A 16,830-nucleotide genomic window follows, 5' to 3' on the forward strand; every position below is an offset into this window, starting at 1 on the left:
CTATCAGCCCTAGGCTGACCAATGCATTGGGAATGAATTTGATAGAGAGAAAACAGTGCAAACCTCTGTGCGCATGTGTGTGCGTGTGTGTGTTCTATTGTGAGTGCTGAATTGTAAGAAATAGGCTCCCAGTTAAGTAAGTTTTAAGATTGGTTTCCCTTTCATCATCATCATCATCATCATTTAATGTCCGCTTTCCATGCTAGCATGGGTTGGACGATTTGACTGAGGTCTGGTGAACCAGACTCCAATCTGATCTGGCAGAGTTTCTACAGCTGGATGCCCTTCCTAATGCCAACCACTCCAAGAGTGTAGTGGGTGCTTTTACATGCCACCAGCATGGGGCCAGTTTAGTGGTACTGGCAACGGCCATGCCCAAATGGTGCTTTTTACGTGCCACCTGCACAGGAGCCAGTCCAGCAGCACTGGCGACGACCTCGCTCGAATGTTTCACATGCCACCAGCACAAGTGCTAGTAAGGCAACACGGTAATGATCACCTTCTATATCTCATTCTAGTTCTGTCTATTTGCTAAAGCCCATCAAAAATACATCATAAGTGTAGCATCAAGTCTCTTTCTAAGCTGAACTCAGCTGTGTTAATTTCCCCATTGATGGCTACTGTCACTCATCACAAATATGCAATATTGATGTCAAAGCAAACTTACAGCAACAATTCAAGTCTGTGGTTTCATGTGTTGAAATGAAAATGTCTGGATACAAATGTCCAGGTATCAATTTGCTTTTGATCATTTACAAAATGATGAGCCCTATGGTTGCAAGGTTATGTGTTTCTAAGTGATTTTCAATAGACACATCCTGTTTTAAAGAATACTGACAGAGCTGAGAAAGAGTTGCTATTGTGAATGTTAAGATCCATTCTTCATTTTGAAAGACTGTGACAAAACCGAAATGCATAAATAAAAGGTATGTGACTGCAAAATGGTGAGCGCTGTGACTGGAATGGTTTTCTCCTTTATGTTGATGAAAGAAAGGAATAAGTGGGCTCTAATGATTGAGTCTCCAAATGAGATTACATAGATTGAAGTGGCATCACTACCATCATCATCATTGTACCAAGAATTAAACAAACATCCATTATTCCACACTAACTTTCACCCTTGTTCAGTTATAATTTCCAGTTTGAGTAGTTTTCACAAATGACATTCAATAATTCCTAATGCCTATTATTGAGTCAAGTCGGCAGGCCTGTTTCTCCTGATTATGGACAACTGCAACAGTGTGTTGCAGGTATACTGGCAATGTCAAAAAAATTCCCTAGCATTGTATACACTGTAGTTTTTTTTTCAGTCAAAGCTTTCATAACTTTTTGTATTATTCAGATAAAACAGTTAAATATATATATATATATGACTTGGTGAAGTCATTGCTTAATGGAGAGACATTTCGTTGCTGGACTTACATAGCATAAAGACTCTCAGTTTGTTGTTTAACTCAACAGAACAAGAAAGTTTTTCAAAGATGAGTTAAATGAATTTTAAAATTTCATCCATTTGCAATGGCATCATCCTGCAACAAATTGAAAATGTAGACGAGACCTTACTGACCTTTGACATCCCTTTATACACAAAATTTATTTTACAGTGTTACATTTCACCATTTATTCTTGCAAGCATGGATTTATAAAATTTCTCCAATAATTTTATCGTACATGTTAAAAAAATGTCTTTGGCGTTAAGAAATTTTAAACGTTAGACATTCAAGATCTAGCAAAATGTTTTTGTCTTTAATTAAAAAAAAAATTATTTAAAATTTTTTGTTAGGAAATTTTTTTATTCAGAATTTTAATATTTTGAAACATAACATTTCAAATTTTCAAAAAGTAAAAAAAGATAAAAATTAAGCCTCTTTACACTGTGTTTCATCTGTAATTTCAAGGAATATAAACTGAATTGAAATTGTATTTATAGTACAAATTTCTGTCTAGATGGGAAAAGAAAACAAAAAAACAAAACAAGCAAAACACAAAAAATGTTTTATTGCTTCCATTGTCACTTTTTATTATCTGATTTTACTTCATATCAACAAAATGATCAAAATTTTGTTAGACATTGATGGATATGATCTCCAGTGTGGGCAACCATGCATGGTTGCTATCATAAATACTGTATTCACCATCAGTATAAAATTTACATCTTATGAAATATATTGAACATACGATATATCACCGCTATCATAGAAACATTTAGCATTATTATTGTGATTTAAACTGTTTATTATATATACATGTATGAAGGCCTTGACTGGCTTCTGTGCCAGTGGTACATGACCTGCTGTGCTTGAGGAGACCTACTGAGTCAAGTACATCAACATCAAAATAAATATCAAATGGAAATTGTAGTTGTGATACCTGTGCCAAGCACCATCTGAATGTGGCCAATGCCAGCACTGCCTTGACTGGCTTCTGTGCCGGTGGCACGTAAAAAGCACCAACCGATCATGGCCACTGCCAGCTTACCCTGGTACCTGTGCCAGTGGCACGTAAAAACACTCATGGAGTGGCTGGCGTTAGGAAGGGCATCCAGCTGTAGAAACACTGCCAGATCAGACTGGAGCCTGGTGCAGCCTCCTGGCTTCCCAGACCCCGGTCGAACCATCCAACCCATGCTAGAAAACGGATGCTAAACAATGCTGATGATGATGATGATGAAGGCTTTGTGGTTAGGGTATTTTGCTCACAATCATAAGGTCATAAGTTCAATACCCACAGGCATGTTGTGTTCTTGAGCAAGATGCCTTATTTCATGTTGCTCCAGTACACTCAGCTGACGAAAATGGGTTGCACATGTGTTTCAAAGGGCCAGCCTTGTCATGCTGAATCTCCCTGGAAACTAGGTTAATAGTATGCACTTTTACATTACTTTCACGAGCAGTCAGTTTCACTTATCCAATCAACTGGAACCCTCATTGTCATAACCAACAGAGTGCCAGACTGTATATATTGAGTTGTCCGGAAAGTTCGTGCCGATTTATAGTAGCTTACCTTTCGACTTATTTTAGAACATGGTTGAGTCCATAAAATAGGATTTGACTACACCTCCATTAAGAGCACAGTTTAAGCTATCTTTTCGTAGAAGAGGGTTTATGTTCCTATAACCTGTGTTAAATTTGTAACCCTTTAAAATGGAAGATAAGAAAGTTCATTTTTGGCACTTGATGCTTTGGGAACCAGACAAAAATTGCTGCAGCTTGGCTGGGATGTGTTACCCCACCCTCCATATTCACCAGATATTGCTCCTTCAGATTTCCACTTATTCGCGTCTCTGCAGAATAATGTTAATGGTAAAAATTTCAATTCCTTGGATGTACAAAAATTTGAAACCATTATTAATGGGGGTGGGGGATGTTGGTAGTGATAGTAGTAGCAGTAGCAGCAGCAGCAGCAGTAGTAGCAATAGTAGTAGTAGTAGTAGTAGTAGTAGTAGTAGTAGTAGTAGTAGTAGTAGTAGTTATTTGCTAATTATGATGGTGTGATAAAGAGAACCAATTTTAAGTCAATCTCTAATATTCACTAATATTATTGTAATTATTTTGGCAAGTACAAGGTGGCAGTTTCCTCCTCTTCTACTTTCCACTAACGACGTGCCACCCCCACCCCCAACTGTAATTTTTTTTTTTCTAGTATTACCTGTGGATATTACTGCCAATACCTTAATTTTCACAGTTTCCATCCTTTCTGAATAACATCCAACATGGTGACAGCTGTGATGCATTTGATCATAAGGTCTCCTGATTCGGGCCCCTCCCCCCCCCCGAGCAAAGAACGGAGAGGGGAGTGGGTGGGGAATAAACAACAGCAACAGCTGAAAAAGAAAGTTAAAACAGCCCTGGCACATGGGTATGGCTACATACATTACATACCTTACCTTCATGCCCCAGTGGGTTCCTTTCCTGCTAAGCACCTTTCTATTGTACCAAGCTACTCACCTACCAACTTACCTATATTCCAGTCCACCTTTCATAACTTCCCAATGTTTTAACCTTGTCTAAAAAAAGAAAATTTTTTAATAAAAAAGAAAAACAAACAAAAAAGAAACCAATCTTATTTCCCCCTCACCTTATCTAAATATATGTTCATCTACCCCACAACAGAAATATTAACAAAATAGGTGAGAAGGAACAAATGCTTAAAGCAACACACACACACACCCCACACAAATTACAATCATCTTGTAACAGGAAGCTACAACATTGGGTACTTCATATTGAACCTAATGAATTTGACCTCCCTCCCTCCTCTACTCCATAACAGTGTTCACTGACACTCCAACAATACAAGCTCTCTCTCTCTCTCTCCCTCTCCTTCTCTCTCTCTGTCTCTCCCCCCTCCCCATATGACAAAGAAAATAACAACACTACAGGTGCCTTAAGTTCCAGTTGTTTTGCTTTCATCATCACCCTTTAGAATCATGACAACAACCTATTGACCTGTCATCTCTTAAACAATAAGATCAGGCTGTTAACTGTGACAGCCATAGTGTAGAGAAAAAAAATATTAGCAAAGAAAATAGGTATTAGGAATGTGTTGCCTGAGGCTGGGCTTTCCTTTTTGTTGTTGTTGTTGGTGGTGGTGGTGTTTTGTTTTCTCTTTTGTCATTAGGCCTAGTGTTTTTGTCCCCCCCCTCCTTGACCTGACATTTTCTTTCTTTTCATTGGGATCATTTGTAATAACAGGAAGGTGTTTACATTCTGTTGTTATAAACAGACCTTAAGTTTTTAAGGTCACCAAATCCAAATGAACCTTGGGAACTAAGTCACACTACTAAATAATAAAGAAATATATTTTCCTGTAAGTCTTATGACCCTAAAAATATATATTCTTTCCTTAACATTAAATTATCAAAGTGCAGGGGTAAGGTGTACTTATTTTAAAAATCTGAAATGTTCACAAAAGATATGGGTTTGTGTCCCTCAGGCAACCTTCACCTTTTTTCCATCCAAAAAGTTTTTTAACCCTTTAGCACAAGGGTTCTCAACCATTTTTCATCTATAGACCCCTTTGATTAGTATTTTTTTCTAGTGGACCCCACCATAGTTATTTGGTGTTTAAAAACTAGTTTTATAGATTCTTCTTTCAAAATTCCTGTTTTGTTTTTCACACATTAACTTGTGCGGGTTGAACTATATAAAAGAAAGAAACCTAGCTGTTTCTTGCATTAAATGCCAGCCATGCCGGTGGCACGTAAAAAGCACCCACTACACTCTCGGAGTGGTTGGCGTTAGGAAGGGCATCCAGCTGTAGAAACTCTGCCGGATCAAAATTGGAGCCTGGTGCAGCCATCTGGTTCGCCAGCCCTCATTCAAACCGTCCAACCCATGCTAGCATGGAAAGCGGACGTTAAACGATGATGATGACATATATTTAAAGTAAAGTTTTTTCAGGGGTCCTTAAAATATTATTGTGGATCTCCAGTTTACTATTTTGTTATATGGATCCCCCAAAATTTTATATGGACCCCAGTTGAGAACCACTGTTTAGCATTTAAACTGACCATATCTGTTAAGCCAGATCTGGCCTTTCACACTTACCCCATTCTAAAAATAAACAATCACATCATTGAAATCCTGAAGCTATGAGAAAATACACGATTAATTGAAAACAACATGAATCAATAAGCATTACATTTGACAGAGTAATCTGAATGCTAAAAGGTTAACTAAATATTTAAACACTTATTTATAACTTTACCTATTTCATTCAACCATAGAAAAACTTTATCACTGACATTTTTATAAATAATATATGGTGGATTGGTTAAGAAGCAAACAAATTAGAATTGCTTAGTTTTCAATAAGAAACTAGAATAAGAAAATACTGTATTCAAACAATGAGGGAGCATCTACATGGTTGCTCAACCTGCTAGAAAGAACAACTAAATTTCTCAATACTTGTACTACAGTCTTAAAAACAGAGGCAGAATGTACTCGTAGATGCAGTCTGTCTTAAAAAAACAAAATGGGATGATTATAGCTGGAATGCTGTGATCATAGGTCTGTGTAGTCAGGGATGTCCTGGGGCTGTATAACAAAAGCTATAGTTGAAAGGAGGATTAACTGAATAACTAAGGAAAAAAGAAAAGCTTGTGAGAAAAATCTGACAACTGACATGCAAACAGCAACAGAAATGCCTTTTCGCTATTTCCTACATGTTTTTCATGCAGGAAAACATATTCATATGAAAGCCGTTTGATAGATCTGGATGGAAGATGTGCAAGTATCATGGTGGCCATAGCATTATTCATCATCATCATCATCGTCATCACTTAATGTCCACCTTCCAAACAATGAGGATGATGAATTCAGTTTTTGAATAGGTATGTGTAGATTTCTGAAGCACTTTACTTAACCATTTCAAAGAAGGGTAGACTGCTAAACCCTTCCTCTATGTTTGTGCCACAGCTCTCATATGAATAAGAACCAGATTGAGGGTACAACTAAGATAAACCAGTCTCATTAAGAAATTGGTTGAGTGGAAGCTATTCCTGAACAATTGAGTAGAAATGGTAAATAACTGTATCATGCTTTTCACTCAGGGAATATCTTTTCTTTGCTTCGTTTAGAAGAGACAAGATTCTCTTGTGAGAAAAATTCATATGGTCTAGAAGGGCTCTCAGAATACTGTGTGTGTGTGAGTGTGCTTATATGCATGACTTCAAATTTGCATTGTATTTATGTGCATACACATTGAAATGTTTATCTTCATTTTGTACTGGCGTCATCATAGTGGTACTCTTTTACTTGTTTCAGTCATTTGACTGTGGCCATGCTGGAGCACCATCTTTAGTTGAGCAAATCGACCCCAGGAATTATTCTTTGTAAGCCTAGTACTTATTCTATCAGTCTCTTTTGCTGAACCACTAGCTTACTGGGACATAAACACACCAGCATCGGTTGTCAAGCAATGTTGGGAGGACAAACACAGACACAAATATATACACACATACACATATATATACATATATATGACGGGATTCTTTCAGTTTCTGTCTACCAAATCCACTCACAAGGCTTTGGTTGGCCCGAGGCTATAGTAGAAGACACTTGCCCAAGATGCCACGCAATGGGACTGAACCTAGAACTATGTGGTTGGTAAGCAACCTACTTACCACACAGCCACTCCTGCGCCTATCTTTATCCTGGTAGATAAAGAGATCATTCTGAGTTCAAATCCTCCTGAGATCAACCTTAATTTTTTCATTCTTTCATATTTAAATAAATTAAATACCAGTCAAGAAATGCTTTTTGTTTGTGATGAATGGCCATTGTCACTCTGTGCTCCACAACAATTCTGGTGCTGGATTCACAGAATCATTAGAACATTGGTAAAAATGCTCTGTAGTATTTCTTGCAGGTTTTTATAGTCTGAGTTCAAATTCTCCAAGTCAACTTTACATCCTTTCAGGGTCACTAAAATAAAGTACCAGTCACGTTATGGGTGTCGATCTAATTAACTAAGCTGTCCCCATAAAAATGCTGGCCTTGTGCCAAAATTTAAAATCAATAAGGCAGGAAGCTTGTAAAATCATGAACACATCTGAGAAAATGTTTAAAAGTATTTCTTTTGACTCTTTTTGTTCTGAGTTCAAATAACACCGAGGTTGACTTGGCCTTTCATCCTTTTGAGATTAATAAATAAGCACAGCTTAAGCATTAGGGGCAATGTAATCAACTAGCCCTCTCCCTTAAAATTTCAGGACTTGTACCTATAGTACATAGGATTATTGCAATTATTATTATTATTATTATTATTATTATTATTATTATTATTATTATACTATTACTATTACTATTACTATTATTGATGTTGTTGATGTTGTTGTTGTTGTTGTTGCTGCTGCTGCTGCTGCTGTTGTTGTTGTTGTTGTTTTTGATGATGATGATGATCATGATCATCATCATCATCATCATCAGCAGCAGCAGCAGCAGCAGCAGCAGCAGCAGCAGCAGGAGGCTGGCAGAATCATTAGCACATCAGATAAAATGTTTAGTGACATTCTTTCAGCTTTACTTTCTGAGATCAAATTCTGAAGCTGACTTTGCCATTCTTCCTTTCATGGCTGAGAAAATAAAGTAGCTGTTGAGCATGGGGTTGGTGGGATGAACTTGTCCCTTTCCCCCTAAATAGCCTTGTGCCTACAGTTGAAAAAATTATTATTATTATAAGAAGGATGAGTGCAATGGCTGGGAGAATCACTGGAGCCATATTTTGTGACTTCCCTTTACATTTTCAGTTAAAATCCTTCTGTCAACTTTGTCTTTCAGAGGGTGGGTGGAGGGGTCAATAAAATAGTGTCAATTAAATACTGGAAGCACTAGGAAGTCTATTAAGTCTACTACTACTACTACTACTACTACTACTACTACTACTACTACTACTACTACTGCTACTGCTGCTGCTGCTGCCGCCACTACTATGTGAAGTATCCTGCCAATACTTTGGCAAGTGTTAAGGTGAAACCACCAAAATATGAAATAACAAGACAAAAAAGAGTTATCCTCTCTACTTAACTAGTGGTGATGCAAGGTGCAACACAGAACTTGGATTTATCTGTGTATGTGTGTGTGTGTGTCTGTGTGTATAGTGAGTGAGGGAGAGAGAGAGAGAAAGAGAAATGATTATAATTTAAGATACTAGAACAATGAGTCACTAAACAAGTATGTTCATAATTTTATGTTTGATTTTTTTTTTTTTTTGGTTGGTTGCTTGTAGTAGTAATTATGCTGTATTGATGGTATGTCCAGTTTGGCTAAATGTGTATAGCTTTATTTCCATTTAGGGGTGTATTGTTGTAAAAAATCAGTCTGTCCTCGGATGGCTCCAGTAAGTTTGTGTATGAGAAAAGGTTGCTAGCGCTCTTGTTTGACCCTTGTCCAAGAAAGTGACACTATGAGTGGTAATGCCTCATGACCCTTTTCACAATGCAACATAGCTGATTCAAGGAGAGAAAGAGAGTGGGGGGGGGAGAAAATTTTCCATACCAGAAGGATGAAAAAGTAAAATCGACCTCAGTAGGATTTGAACTCAAAGTGCACGTATCCAGAACAAACACTGCATGGCATTGTGTGTGTGTGTAAATATATACATATATATATATAAACACACACATATATATGCACACACACACACACACACACACAAACAGACACATATATGTATATCTATATATATCTATATATATAAAACTCAACTTGTGTGTCTGTGTGTGTGTCTGTGTGTTTAACTTCCCAGCACATCTCCTTCTAGCCAACAAATCGTAGAACCACCAAAAATGGGTCACTTAAAGTTTAGGCGAATGAAAATTGAACTGCGCTATTTCTGTTCCGAAATTCATCTCGCAAGTTCAAAAACCAATGATGTGTTTGTTTAGGCCTTATCCCATGCATTGAATAGTGAACTTTACTCAGTCAGCTGTTTGTCATGAAATGTGTTCACCACGCATGCAAGCATGCGTAAATTGCATGAAAAGTAAAAAATCAAGATATAAAAACGAATTGCTGTAAACATTGTAGAAATTTGGCAAAGAAATGAATTTTCGGGATGTAGCCTGGAGGGTTTTTTCGTATTAAACGTTTGGACTTTGTGAACACATACCAATTATCTATATATATAAAGCTGAAGTTGTCTGTGTATGGCAGGTTTGGTAGCCTTCAACTAACACTATCTTCTCCGAGATCTTGTGGCGCAAGTTGACCAAAATTGAGTGTATGATAGAAGAAAGCTTGCTCTTCCTTCCGTAGAAGAAAAAATTCAAATCAGACCATGTTAACATCAAAAATTATTTACATCAAAAAGGTGCTTTTTTCTATGAAAATCCCTATTTTTTTACGATTTTTTGACTGTCGCCATTTTTCGGTGTATTTCAACCAGAAAAATGTTCACTTAAAGCTACATAATGCAAAATTTTTACTTTTCAAAAATTCCAATCCTAAAGCAACGCTGGGTGATACTGCTAGTATATATATATATATATCACCATGATCACCGTGACTGACCAGGCTATCAGGTGTTGCTACACATCACTGGTCACAATGCGCTTCGCATTGTTTTAGCCTTCAAATGACGCCACCTCGCTGGCTAAGCAAGCAGGCCAACAGAAGAAAAAGTAAGAGAAAGTTGTGGTAAAAGAGTACAGCATTGATCGCCACCACCCCCTGTCGGAGCCTCGTGGAGCCTTAGGTGTTTTTTCTCAATAAAAACTCACAACGCCTGGTCTGGGAATCGAAACCACGATCCTATGACCGTGAGTTAGCTGCCCCAACCACTGGGCCATTGCGCCTCCACATATATATTTATATATATATATATATAATATATATATATGTGTGTGTGTATATATATATATATATATATATATATATATATATATATATATCTGCCTATGCTCCTCAGTCTGGGCTGACTGATGAGCAGAAGGACCAATTCTATGATAAATTCTCAACGACAAATATATATATAGGTACCACTTTGGCATGTGATCTACAATTTAAAGGGAGGTTACCTCTTTGTTTACATTGTGTTAGTATTACTTTGCCGTGTGATCTATGTGAGCAAATTTACTTTGGGTGGGTGACCTACATACTTATTTTAGTTATTATATTGTTTATTCTTGGTTTCTTGTTATTATTACTATTTGCTAAGACATAAAGGAAACATGGTTTTATTATTATTAAAATAGTATGAATTTTGAAAAAATACATTTACAATGCTAAGCATGTCCTACAGTAATCTTCCTTGTAGATCACATACCAAAGTGGTACCTGTGCCTGTGTGCCTCCCTCTCTCTCTCTCTTTGTCTTTGTCAATAGTTGTAAATTTATTGTTGCTGGCATATAAGCAGCACCATTCATTTCCAGTATCCTGCAAGAACATGCCTGGCAATGGGAAAATATCTCAGTTGGAAACAGGTGACAGCTGGTGATAGATAGGAAAGGTATCCAGTTGTAGAAAACCAGCCTCAACAAATTCCATCTAACCCATGCAAGCATGGAAAAGTGGACGTTAAATGCTGATGATGATGAATATATATATGCATGCATATTTCTGTGTGTTTGTGTTTGTCCTCACAATCTGAGCAGGTTTGCTTTTGTTTACATCCCTGTTACATAGCAGTCCTGAAAAAAATAAAAATAAAAGAAAGATAGACTAAGTGCCAGACTTGTTAAGATTCAATCAACTTAACAATTCTCAATGTTGAAACTGGTGGAAGTTCAAGGAAAAGTTGTTGGCTATGTTATTAGCCAGGTGCTGAGAGCACCATCTGAGCGTGATCATTGCCAGAGTGGCTAACTGGCTTCCGTGCCGGTGGCATGTAGGAAGCACCATTCAAGCGGGATTGTTACCAGCATTGCCTTACTGGCACCTGTGCCATTGACATGTGTAAAAAAAAAAAATTCGAGCAAGGTCGTTGCCAGTACCGCCTGACTGGCCCCCGTGCCGGTGGCACATAAAAGCACCCACTACACTCTTGGAGTGGTTGGTGTTAGGAAGGGCAACCAGCTGTAGAAACTCTGCCAGATCAAGATTGGAGCCTGGTGCAGCCATCTGGTTCGCCAGCCCTCAGTCAAACCGTCCAACCCATGCTAGCATGGAAAGCGGTCGTTAAACAATGATGATGATGATAGTGTATATAGTGAAGGCACATGGCTTCATAGTTAAGGTATTCGGCTCATGATTGTAAGGTCGTGAGTTCAATTCCAGCAGCATGTTGTGTCCTTGAGAAAGACACTTTATTATATGTTGCTTCAGTCTACTCAGCTGGCAAAAATACGTGGTGCCTGTATTTCAGGTGCCAAGCTGAATCTCCTTGAGAACTACGTGAAGGGTATGCATGTCTGTGGAGTTCTCAGCCACTTGCAGGTTAATTTCACAAGCAGGCTGTTCTGTTGATCGGATCCACAGGAACCATCATCTTCATAAATGACAGAGTGTTTTTTCAAAGTTGCTATTAAAATTTGGAATAAAACCACAGATTACAAAGAAAGGAGAGAGTTAAAAGCTGATCAACACAAAGATAGACTGATGGATGGGTGGGCAGTGTTGGGAGTAAAATGCAACATTTAATACAATGAAAAGAATTGGGTTGATTTTCAAAAGCTTGATGGAAATGTAATTAGCAATTAAATAGAACTAAATAGGTTTGTTTCTGTGACAACAATTGGATATATTTTTTTTAATGAGTATTTTTGTTACCCTGTAACCCAATTTCTTCTTATGTCCCTGTTGCCAATTTGCAGATCAGGAAAGTATTAGCTGTTACACATGACAATAATAAAACAAACAAACTGAATTCCAGTTAGAAGTTTTTAGATTAGTTTCAAGGAAATGTCGCTTGGTATGTTTTCATTTGTTCTAGCCATTAGACTGCCCATGCTAGAGCACTACCTTGAGGGGATTTAGTTGAATAAATTAACCCAAGTACTTTTTTTTTAAGTAGTATTTATTCATTCATTTGGCCTCTTGTGCATGCTGCTAAGTTAGGAAGATGTAAACAAACAAACATTGGTTGTCAAGTGGGAACAAACACGATGCAGATATATATATGTATGTGTGTATGTGTATATATATATACACATGATGGTTTCCTCAGTTTCCTTCTATCAAATTTCTCCTACAAGGCATTAATCATCCTTCCCTTAGGTGCTGCACAGTGGAACCCAAACCTATGTGGTTTCAAAGTGAGCTTCTTTACCACACAGCCATAACTGTGCCTTATGTATGTTTTATATATATATAGATATAGATATAGATATATAGATTGATAGATAGATAGATAGATAGATAGATAGATAGATAGATAGATAGATAGATAGATAGATAGATAGATAGATAGATAGATAGACAGACAGATAGATAGATAGACACACACACACACACACACACACACACACACACACGCATGCACACATACATACACACATATGCACATACATACATACAGACATACATATATACACAGACATACATTTTACCCCCAATACTGCCCACCCATCCATCAGTCTATCTTTGTGTTTATCAGCTTTTAACTCTCTCCTTTCTTTGTTGATCTGCAAAGATAGACAACAAAATTCATATGAAACTATTCAATAAATATTCACAAGGCAAATTGTTTGTTTATAAAATACTTAGAGCAACCAGAACATTTTTTTGTTGACATAAGTTAGGAAAGCTTAGTTATTTTAATTGCTTTAGCATTATGTGTGTGTGTGTGTGTGTTTGTTGTTGTGTGTGTGTGTGTGTGTGTGTGAGAGAGAGAGAGAGAGAGAGAGAGTGAGTGAATGAGTGTGCATATTTCTTCATCATCATCATTGTTTAATGTCCGCCTCCCATGCTTTAGAAATGGGCTTTAGGAAATTTGCTTCACAACCACATGGTTTCCAAGTTCAATTCTGCTGTGAAGTACTTAGGGCAAATATCTTCTTCTATAGCCTAGAGCTGACTAAAGTCTTACAAATGGATTTGTATAGGAACTGTGTAGAAGCCCATCACGTGTGTGTGTGTGTGTGTATGCGTGTGTTTGTGTCAAGGTGCGTGACTTTGCAGTTGGTGTGTTGCATTCACAATTATTATGTTGTGGAATCAATTCTCAGACTGGGCAGTGCATTCTGCCCTTGGGCAAAGTACTTGACTTTATATTACTTTAATACACTCAGCTGAAAATTAGTATCAGTTGCACCTGGAATTTACCACAAGACATTATATCTACCTGTCTAATGAGCCTGCTAATTTTTTATTGCCATCATTGTCGTCATCACTGCCATGACCATCATTACCATTTAACAGCTACATAACTGTGCTTGCTTGGATCAGATGGGGTTTGTAAAGGTAGATGTTTCCTAACCCTAACCCTAGCCCTTCCTGTCTATTTTCAAGCAGGGTGATATTTTCCCAAAAACTGTAAACACACAACTTTACTCGTTTACACCCATGACATGATGTCTAAACTGAGGTTCACTTTGATGCATACACACTTGTCCATACATAAACACACACACACAGGTATACATATAGATGCATATCTCTATATATAAAACTGAAATGCGTTTGTTTGTTTGTTTGTTTGACTCGACCGCTTGGATCACTTTCAAGGCCACTACATCCCGTCAGATTGACTCCAAAATTTACAGGGACATGTAAAATGAGGTGACGATGCCCGTGGGCTACGTTAGAAATCCCTATCTTAAAAGGTGTCGTTGCTAGGGCCAAAAACCCACTTTGACAAGTCCACTCTCAGTCTTTTATGTATCTGTCTTCCTCACTCACTCTATTTCCTCCCTTCCCATCACTTTCTATATATAACGTCAATTCGTCAAATGACATTCATAAGCGCTTTCACACTCTCTCTCTCTACACGTCTGTCTGCATTCATACAGACAATTATCATCGCCACCACCACCACACAGGTTTGGGTGGCCGCACAGCTAGAGTTAGACAACAGTTAATAACATTTGATGTTGATAATGCCTGGATTGTTCCATTCAACCCTTTGCTTTCCAAAACATTTAATGCACACATTAATGTTGAGTACTGCAGTTCGGTAAGATGCATACAATACCTCTGCAAGTACATTAATAAGGGCGATGATATGGCCGTGTTTGTGTTCAGTGATGAAGACCTTAGATATGACAAAATTAAACAATTCGTTTTGGGTAGGTATGTATCCTCCAATTATGCAGCGTGGCACATTTTTCGATACGAGATTCATCTAAGCTCACCATCAGTTTTCCACCTGAATGTTCATTTACAGAAGAGACAGTTAGTTTACTTCACAGAGAAAAATGCACGTCAAGTCATTGAAAATCCAAAAGGGACTACGCTTACAACGTTTTTTAAATTGTGTTCAGTTGATGAGTTTGCTGCTACTCTCATTTACCCTGAAGTACCAGAATATTACACATACAACAACAATAATTGGAAGTGCAGGTCACATGGAACAGAACTTGACAATTGGCCCGGTGTTTCTAGGAAGAACGTCATTGGGCATGTGTATAATATTCATCCTACCAAACAGGAAATCTTCTTTTTGAAAATGCTGCTTCATGTAGTTACTGGACCGAAGTCTTTTGCTGATCTTCGCACGGTTGATGGTATCATCTGCGCCACTTACAGGGAAGCATGTTTGAGGCGCAGACTACTTCTCAATGATGACCACTTACACAGGACATTAGCAGAGGCCTCAAAATGAAATTAGTTTATATATATGTGTGTGTATGTGTGTGTGTGTGTGTGTATCTATATATAAATATGTATATATAATGTATATATACAAAGTGTATATATCTGTATTTATTTATTTATTTATATATATATATATATATATAATTTGTATACATTTATATATATATACCACACTCTTACCCGCACGTAGAGCAGGTCACCTTCAGCTAGTCTATATATATAAAGATGAGAATGTCTGTCTGTCTGTCTGTCTGTGTCAATCCCTAAAACTTGAGAACTACACAAATAATTTCATTCAAATTTTACACATGCATTACTTAGGGTCCATGTAGTGTCATAGGCCAAAAGAAATTTTTAACTTCTTGCCTAGTGCGAGCCCAGAAGCAATATCATAACATCTCTCTATTGTAATGTCAGATTTTCACTTTAATAGTTTCACTTTAATAGTGAAACTATTAAGTGGAACTATTATCTCACATATATACAGGCATACATACATATATTCATACATACATCATATATACATATATTATATATATATATATATATATATATATATATATATATATATATATATATATATACATATATATATATATAGATGTATATATATATATATATACACACACATCTGCACAAATGTATATATATAGATGTATATATACATGTATATATATATAGATGTATATATATAGATGTATATGTATAGCTGTATATGTATAGCTGTATATGTATAGATGTATATATATATAACAATGATAAATATCAATGTGAGTTATATACAGTAGCGGTAACACATCGTGACGTATTTTTGCCATTTCAATATGGCTAACCCCTAAGGGTGGATGCTACTGTAGTTTTTAGCCCCAGGAGGACATACTCCTCCAGCTGGCCATAGACACACTTTCTGTGTCCTGTCAGTATTTGCAAAGGGAAGTCATCCTTCCCGTCTTCAACTATGGCCAGCTGGAGGAGTGTGTCCTCCTGGGGCTAAAAACTACAGTAGCATCCACCCTTAGGGGTTAGCCATATTGAAATGGCAAAAATACGTCACGATGTGTTACCGCTACTGTATATAACTCACTTTGATATTTATCATTGTTTGATTTCACTTTTTCAATATCAGCGACAGTGGACGCTGGAAAAAGTATAAGTATTTGTGAAGGAAATCTAATTCTCGGCGACAACTATGATTGTCACACGCTGACGAGAGGTCAATACCTCGAAACTCGAGTCCGTGTGTATCATAAGTTGAAGACGGGAAGGATGACTTCCCTTTGCAAATACTGACAGGACACAGAAAGTGTGTCTATGGCCAGCTGGAGGAGTGTGTCCTCCTGGGGCTAAAAACTACAGTAGCATCCACCCTTAGGGGTTAGCCATATTGAAATGGCAAAAATACGTCACTATATATATATAGATGTACATGTAATATGCACACATATATATACACATGTATACATGCATACATATATACACTTACACAAACATACACGCACACACATACATAGGTGCAGGTATGGCTATGTTGTAACAAACTAGGTTCCAAAATACATGGTCCTGGGTTCAGTCCCACTGTGTGGTGACTTGGCATGAGTCTTCTGCTATAGGCTCAGACTAACCAAAGCCTTGTCA

At 37.3% G+C, this 16,830-nt stretch overlaps 1 protein-coding gene across 1 annotated transcript in view; it reads left to right on the forward strand.

Moving 5' to 3' along the window:
- LOC115215835 (serine/threonine-protein kinase PLK1) overlaps nucleotides 1-16,830 on the forward strand; it is a 147,215-nt gene that overhangs the window by 70,420 nt on the left and 59,965 nt on the right. The window lies entirely within an intron of this gene.

The sequence above is a fragment of the Octopus sinensis genome, linkage group LG9, assembly GCF_006345805.1.
Source record: "Octopus sinensis linkage group LG9, ASM634580v1, whole genome shotgun sequence".
Taxonomy (NCBI): domain Eukaryota; kingdom Metazoa; phylum Mollusca; class Cephalopoda; order Octopoda; family Octopodidae; genus Octopus; species Octopus sinensis.